Below are 8,354 nucleotides of genomic sequence, written 5' to 3' on the forward strand. Positions count from 1 at the left end.
AATAAATAAGTAAGGATAAATGCAAAGTGTAAGCAAATAAGCACCAGAGGAAATCAACAATTATTGGAAAAAATAGACATAAATAGTTCCTTGGATTAAATTCTGACAGTACTAGTCATATTTCGGTTTATCTCATACACACAAGGTACAAGGTTTGATTCTTTTGAGACAGAAATTTTGGCTAGGTTTGAAATGGACCACAAAGACAGATAGCCAAGTACTAACCTATGAACTTTCTTGTGCACACATGTGCATGCATGCACACACACACATGACTTGTTACTGCACAGAACAAACCATGATAGGTATATATGCAATTTGTATGCCAGTCATCAATAAAGGAAGAGTCTGAGGTAATTATCAATAAAGGAAGTATTTGCCCTAAAATAAGCTCGATTTTAATTATAGCACACATTTTATAAAAACCCAGTAATACAGTACAGTGGAGTCCCTGGTGGTCTAATGGTTAGGATTCGGTGCTCTCACCGCCGCGGCCCGGGTTCGATTCCCAGTCAGGAAAGCTTCAATGAACCTTTGTTGGGAGGGTGGCCTAATGATTAAGTTGCTTGCCTTGCAAACACAAGGTGCAGGGTTTGAGTCTCACAAGGGATAATTGGCTAGGCTTAAAATGGCTTGCAAGGGCAGTTAGCTTAGTACTAATCTATGAACCTATGATCAAAATGTCAATTATCCCAAATTTCAGTTATCTGAATGCAGTCTCAAACCCTGTACTAGTATGAAACTCTAATGTCTGCCATTACTGACTGCCTGTGAGCCTCAATGATTTACTAGAAAATTGAAATTTTAACAAGGGAGAGGAGAAAGTTATGAGGAAATCCGGCTCAACTGCAGAATAAGAAATAGTTGGGTGGTACAGTAATGAGTTATATAAAATCATCTACCAATAAATGGTACAGTGTTACAGCTATCAGGAACTACTCCATGCCATGTAACGTTGCTCATAAAGATGTTATAAAACTGTGAATTTTCAGTTATCTGTAATACATATACATACTGTATCTATGGGCTAACATAAAAGAATACATTTTTAAATATGTAATAAAAGCAGTAGCTTTACACATATCAACAAGACTTTTTTCTCCAAACTCTCAATGACAAACAGAAGTGAAAATCCTGACATGTAATCCATAGTTAAAGGAACTAATGACACAGAAATAAAGCAACTTTCCCAACAGAAGTGAGGCGGACATCCTATTGGCGGACATCCATCAGTCTGACACTTCCCTCTTGTACTCAGCTGTGGTGGTTCATTCATTGTATAACATTAATGGATTTTTGGCTGAGGTAGGAAAGTTGAGGGTTATCATGAGACATCCTTGACCAGCATAAAGCTGAGTATGTGAACATCCATGCATGTGGAAGTTGGCAAGTTTTGGGATTAGGGCCTTGTTGTCAGAGCATCAAGAGCTTGTTTCTTCACCATCTCATCAGCACAGCCGACATGCCACACCAGTTCAGACCTGGAGATTTGGTCTTCACCAAAATGAAGGGGTACCTGTACTGTCCAGCTTGCGTGAGTTTCACATAGACCTTTGCTTTGTAGAAAGCAAGACATTGTGAGAGTGTTGTGACATACTGGAGTTGTGGTGGGAGTTTATGTGCCTCATTGTAGTAACAAAGTTGTACTTTACTTAAAAGTATTTTCATTTGCTGATACGGAATGTGAGTTGAGCAGTGTTCATTTACAGAAAAATGACTGGGAGACCATTTATAACATACATTATGTATCATTATTGTTTTATAGACTTAGGGGTAGGTGAAAAGAGTAATAATTTGTTTTTTTTGGGATTGAGGAGGAGACAGATATGTTGGAACCATTTTTCTGCTGCTGTGAAGACATTTTGGGAAGAAGAATGGAGTTCAGATGGAGATCCAGCAGAGCAGATGAGAGTTGAATCGTCTGCATACTGAATACATGTGGATGTTGGGAGTGAAATAGATAGGTTATTGATAAATATGGAGAAAAGAAGGGGGCCTAGGATGGATCCTTGAGGGACACCGATAGTGACTGGGAGCTGAGAAGATAGATGGCTGGCCCAAAGCACAGCTTGTTTTCTATCCTTCAAGTAAGAGTCAAACCAGTGCAATGCCATAGAGTCAAGTGAGAGAGATTTCAAAGTGTGTAGCAGAAGTTGATGATTCACCATATCAAAGGCTTTAGACAGGTCGAGAAATAAAGCAGAGGAGAAAAGGTTGTTATTGCGATTTTTGTTGATATTGTCTGTGAAGGAGAGAAGAGCAGTAGAAGTGCTATGGAAAGGTCTAAAGCCATGTTGGGAGTCTGCTAGTAGGCTATTCTGTAAGAGATGATTTAAAAGTTGTTGGTGTATACAACGTTCCATAATTTTAGATAGAGGTGATAGAAGGGCTATGGGACGGAAATCCGTAAGCTCATTAGTGTTTCCTCCTTTATGCAGAGGAATGATGTGGGAGACCTTCCAGAGGGAAGGAATAGTCGATTCAGTTATTGTTCTATTAATTAAGATGGAGACTGGGTATGCTAGTTCTGCTGCTGCTAGTTGTAGATATTCGGCTGGTAGTTGGTCGGCTGATGGAGTGCATGGTTTCAGCTTTGAGAGTAATTTACGTATGTAGGTAGTGGAGACTGTCTTAAATTTTAGTGTGGGGGTATCTATTTGAGGAGAAGTCTTTTGAGGGGAAGTGGGGGGAGCCATGGTGTTTGCTAGTGAGGTGACTGTTTCAGAGAAAAAGTTGTTGAATGTATTGGCAATTATGTTGGGAGGGGTTTGAGCTAGGTTAGTTGGAGTAGGTGTTTTGGTATTCCCTGGATGGAGCAATTTGTTGATTCCTGACCAGAATTTCTTAGGACTAAGATTTTGGTTTTGCTGATATTGAAGGTAATAATTTTTTTTATCAAGATAGGTGAGTTTTTTTGTGCTGTTTCTAAGTTGTTTGAAGTTTTGATGGTCAGTTTGGTTTTTTGTTGTTCTCCATTTTGACCATAGTTTGTTCCTTAATAGCATGGTTTGCTTGGTTTCTTTAGAAAGCCAAGGGGCTGCTTTGGATCCTATTCTGATTAAGCGAGAGGGGGCGTGATGGTCAAGGATATTGAGAAATGTGTTGTTGAATAGGGTAACCGCTTCATCTAGGGGGAGGTATTTTAGAGCTGACCAGTTGTATTCTTTGAGTTCATTTTGGAAAGAAGGAAGGTTAAAGTTTTTTTTGCTACGTATAGTACGATAGCTAGCCTGTTTGAAATTGTTATTTTTATGTTTAGTGATGTAGGTGAGGAGATGGTCGCTGATTTTGTCTGGGAGTGTTCCTGTTTTATATAAGAGGTGATTATTGTTGACTAATATCCAGTCCAGGATGGCTTGTTTATTGGTCGTTTTGTTAATTCTAGTTGGGGAGTTTATGGTTTGTTGAAAATTGAAGAGGTTAAGGTGAGAGATGGGATTTGGTGTTTTGCAGGAGTTCCAATCAATATTAAAGTCTCCTAGTATTATGGTTTCCTGAGGAAAGTTTCCGGAGAGCCAGCTAAGAATGTTTTCAAGTGTATTTAAGTTATTGCCAGGGGGGATATAGGAACATACTATATAGATGGCTTTGCTTTTATTTATTTGGAATTTGCTGAAGAGTATTTCAGCATTTGCAGGTAAGGGAAGCAGGGAGTCGATTGAGGACACCTGTAGTTCAGATTTATAGAGTAAGGCAACTCCTCCGCCCTTTTTGTTTAGGCGATCCTGCCTTAAAATGTTATATCCAGGTGGGGTAATTTCGTTGTCTTTGGTCCCTGGTTTAAGCCAGGTTTCAGTAAGACAGAGGATATCAAATGCGTATAGGTCAATTAAAGCATGCAGTTGTGTGATTTTGTTGTTAATGCTTCGAATGTTTAGGTGTGCTATTGTAAGTGAGTTAGGAGAGAAAGGAGTACTAAAGTGGTTGGTAGTTTGGTTAGTGAGGGAGTGGTTGATGGGATTATCAGGCCCAGGGTTGGGATGAATGTCCCCGTGTGACAGTAGGAGTGTTAGTGGGAGTGGACATGCTTTAGAGTTTTTAAGGGGTATAATTAGGTAGTACTTTTCAGTGCTAGTTCAGTGGACATGGGATCATCTACATAGCAATGTGTGGTTTATTGTCTGGTATAATAAGATGCTAAACACTTACACTGAGAGTGTTTACTGTTTAGTACAGGGGTGTGCCCTAATAGACAAGGGTCTATATCACTTTGTCAAAAAACCTAATTGTCGAATACCTTTTTGTCGAACTCTGTCCATTGAAATCTTAATCCATCAAACATTTATTTAAGCAAAGTTTTTTCCCAGGGGAAAACAAGCAGTGGGCCATCATCGGGAATTTGCTTTTTTACCCACTGTTATACAGTCTTGGAGTTGGTATATTTAGTTAGGGGGAGTGTGGGAGGTGCAGCCCCCTCTACCTGGGTGGGTTTTAACTTTTGTGATTTTTGTGATGCCTGCTTGGTTGGCCAAGTGTTTTTGTACCCTGGGAAAAAAATTTGCGTAAACGAACATGTGATGGATTAAGATTACAGTGGTTAGGGTTTGACAAAAAGGTATTTGATGGTTAGGTTTTTCGACAAAGTGATATAGACCCAATAGACAATAAAGTCTGCTCCTCTTATACTTCAGTTATAAAATGACCCCCAAACATAATAAATAAGTAAGGATAAATGCAAAGTGTAAGCAAATAAGCACCAGAGGAAATCAACAATTATTGGAAAAAATAGACATAAATAGTTCCTTGGATTAAATACTGACAGTACGAGTCATACTTTGGTTTATCTCATACACACAAGGTACAAGGTTTGATTCTTTTGAGACAGAAATTTTGGCTAGGTTTGAAATGGACCACAAAGACAGATAGCCAAGTACTAACCTATGAACTTTCTTGTGCACACATGTGCATGCATGCACACACACACACACACACACACACACACACACACACACACACACACACACACATGACTTGTTACTGCACAAAACAAACCATTATAGGTATATATGCAATTTGTATGCCAGTCATCAATAAAGGAAGAGTCTGAGGTAATTATCAATAAAGGAAGTATTTGCCCTAAAATAAGCTTGATTTTAATTATAGCACACATTTTATAAAAACCCAGTAATACAGTACAGTGTTGATGATCAAAACGTCAATTATCCCAAATTTCAGTTATCTGAATGCAGTCTCAAACCCTGTACTAGTATGAAACTCTAATGTCTGCCATTACTGACTGCCTGTAAGCCTCAATGATTTACTAGAAAACTGAAATTTTAACAAGGGAGAGGAGAAAGTTATGAGGAAATCAGGCTCAACTGCAGAATAAGAAATAGTTGGGTGGTACAGTAATGAGTTATATAAAATCATCTACCAATAAATGGTACAGTGTTACAGCTATCAGGAACTACTCCATGCCATGTAACGTTGCTCATAAAGATGTTATAAAACTGTGAATTTTCAGTTATCTGTAATACATATACATACTGCATCTACGGGCTGACATAAAAGAATACATTTTTAAATATGTAACAAAAGCAGTAGCTTTACAAATATCAACAAGACTTTTTTCTCCAAACTCTCAGTGACAAACAGAAGTGAAAATCCTGAAATGTAATCCATAGTTAAAGGAACTAATGGCACACAAATAAAGCAACTTTCCCAACAGAAGTGAGGTGGACATCCTATTGGTGGACATCCATCAGTCTGACACTTCTTTCTTGTACTCAGCTGTGGTGGTTCATTCATTGTATAACATTAATGGATTTTTGGCTGAGGTAGGAAAGTTGAGGGTTATCATGAGACATCCTTGACCAGCATAAAGCTGAGTATGGGAACATCCATGCATGTGGAAGTTGGCAAGTTTGGGGATTAGGGCCTTGTTGTCAGAGCATCAAGAGCTTGTTTCTTCACCATCTCATCAGCCCAACCGACATGCCACACCAGTTCAGACCTGGAGATTTGGTCTTCACCAAAATGAAGGGGTACCTGTACTGTCCAGCTTGCGTGAGTTTCACATAGACCTTTGCTTTGTAGAAAGCAAGACATTGTGAGAGTGTTGTGACATACTGGAGTTGTGGTGGGAGTTTATGTGCCTCATTGTAGTAACAAAGTTGTACTTTACTTAAAGTATTTTCATTTGCTGATACGGAATGTGAGTTGGGCAGTGTTCATTTACAGAAAAATGACTGGGAGACCATTTATAACATACATTATGTATCGTTATTGTTTTATTTTATCCGATTCAATTATATGTTTGATTATCTGAAAAGTTTGGTTATCCGAACTACCCTAGGCTCCAGTTAGTTCAGATAATCGATTCTCTTCTGTAACCTTAAATGTCAAATCCAATAACTGTTTGTATACTGCATTATATATACCTATCCTGTTTTATGGTACTCTTTAGCTCCTTAAACACCAAAGACAGAAGAAAGGTTTCCAAAGCTGTAAACAAATCTCTGTCTCAGACATACGGTATAATACATTGGAAAGCACAATTTGTAATTCTGCAAATTTGCAATTGTGATTATTTCAAGGTACTATAATGGAGACCTCAAGAAGCCCATTGGGAATACAGAATATAGTGTGGCCCCATTTTTGATTGATTTTTCACCTTAGTCCACCTGGTCAACAGACAGACTTTCATAGTATTAAGCAACATGGGCTGAATACTTAGCCCTGATTCCTGACAATACTTCTCAACTGTCCAGATTTTTTCTGAATGTCCAGATTTTCACCTCATAAAATTTGTGGTATTCTGCCAAATCAGTCAGGACTGAACTCATTAAATGGTGGCATACATTTGCATGTTTCAGATTTAATTTCCTTCAGAAAATGCACACTAATATAAATCATGTTATTGTAGCGACATTCTAAATTAAAACTTTAGAAGAACAGTATTTAAAATCTGTCTAAATTTGTTGGCCTTTGATCCCATTATTTTTGGCATTGTCCAGATTTCTTGTGTTAAGAGGTTGAGAGGTATGCCCCCCTGAAACTGCTTATATGAGAGACAGAGACATATGTTACTTTTGTCAATGACCAATAAGAGACTAGTAATGTAAACTTAGAGGGCATGAGTGGTTCACCCCAATATTGGGGATGCAAGGGAATCTGCATCTCCTTGCAAAAACACATTTCAGTGAGTCTGGTCATCAAGGGGTTTCATCTTCCAATAAAGGATTTACTATATCCTTGTTTTAAAAAAAATCAAAAAGAATATATAATTATGCTTAGCTCTGCTGCATTGTTTGCTTTCTTTCTCTAAATGTCGGCAATCCCTTCAGTAGTTTGCCATGTATGCACAAGCACTTCAATGACCCCAAGGACCCCTTCAGCAGTCTGTCCAACTATGCACAAGCACCAAAATTAAATATTTCTCACAGTGGACAACTTCAGCAGTCTGTCCAACTATGCATAAGCACCAAAATGAAACATTTCCCCCAATGACCCCTTCAGCAGTCTGTCCAACTACACACAAATACAAAAAATGAAACGTTTCCCCAACAACCCCTTCAGCAATCTGTCCAAGTATGCACAAGCACCAAATGAAACAATTCTCCTAATGACTCCCTTCAGCAGTCTGTCCAAGTTTGCACAAATACCAAAATGAAATGTTTGCCCCAGCAACCCCTTCAACAGTCTGCACAAGTTTGCGCAAGCACCAAATGAAATATTTCTCCCAATGCCCCCCTTCAGCAGTCTGTACAAGTATGTGCAAATACCAAAATGAAATGTTTCCCCCAACAACCTCTTCAACAATCTGTCCAAGTTTGCACAAGCACAAAAAGTAAATATTTCTCCCAACGACCACTTCAGTAGTCTGCCTACATTTTGCAAAAGCACCACAATGAAATGTTTTCCCCACCTAATCCCTTCAACAGATTATTCAAGTATCTTTCTTGAGCGATTTGGTCTTTTTTTCTCTCCTAGTATCTATTCCCACACACCAGATGTGCCCACAGTGACAGATTTAGATTTTTGGAAAACACTACATCCCTTATCTTGCTGTGGGCACCAAAGCCATAGCTCATTGTCTTTCTTGTCATTGTCACTGCCCCTCTGCATGTACAGCCAATCACAGGCCTTTTGAGGCACTGCCCAAGCAAGATGCTATAAGCAGGGTGGGAGGCACACTGGAGTGTCTCAGACATTAATTTAGGATGTATATGTTGTTGTTTCCTTTAAAGCAGGAAAAAAAGTATTTGATTGGAAAACTATATATGTTTTTTTTTATTTTATGGCAATGATTAGTGCCCTGCACAAGACAGTGTCCTGGGTGATTGCCCAGTTTGCCCTACCCTAATTATGCTAATGTTTGCCACTGTTTCATGATCACTGTAATGTATATGTGG

The 8,354-nt window shown here is 38.7% G+C and overlaps 1 non-coding gene across 1 annotated transcript; it reads left to right on the forward strand.

Moving 5' to 3' along the window:
* The first annotated feature begins 448 nt into the window (after positions 1-448).
* TRNAE-CUC lies at positions 449-520 on the forward strand. The gene has a single exon. It is a non-coding gene; the product is annotated as a tRNA-Glu (tRNA).
* The last annotated feature ends 7,834 nt before the right edge of the window (positions 521-8,354 follow it).

The sequence above is a fragment of the Protopterus annectens genome, chromosome 1.part2 (assembly GCF_019279795.1).
Source record: "Protopterus annectens isolate FY-2018-M chromosome 1.part2, PAN1.0, whole genome shotgun sequence".
NCBI classification, from domain to species: domain Eukaryota; kingdom Metazoa; phylum Chordata; order Ceratodontiformes; family Protopteridae; genus Protopterus; species Protopterus annectens.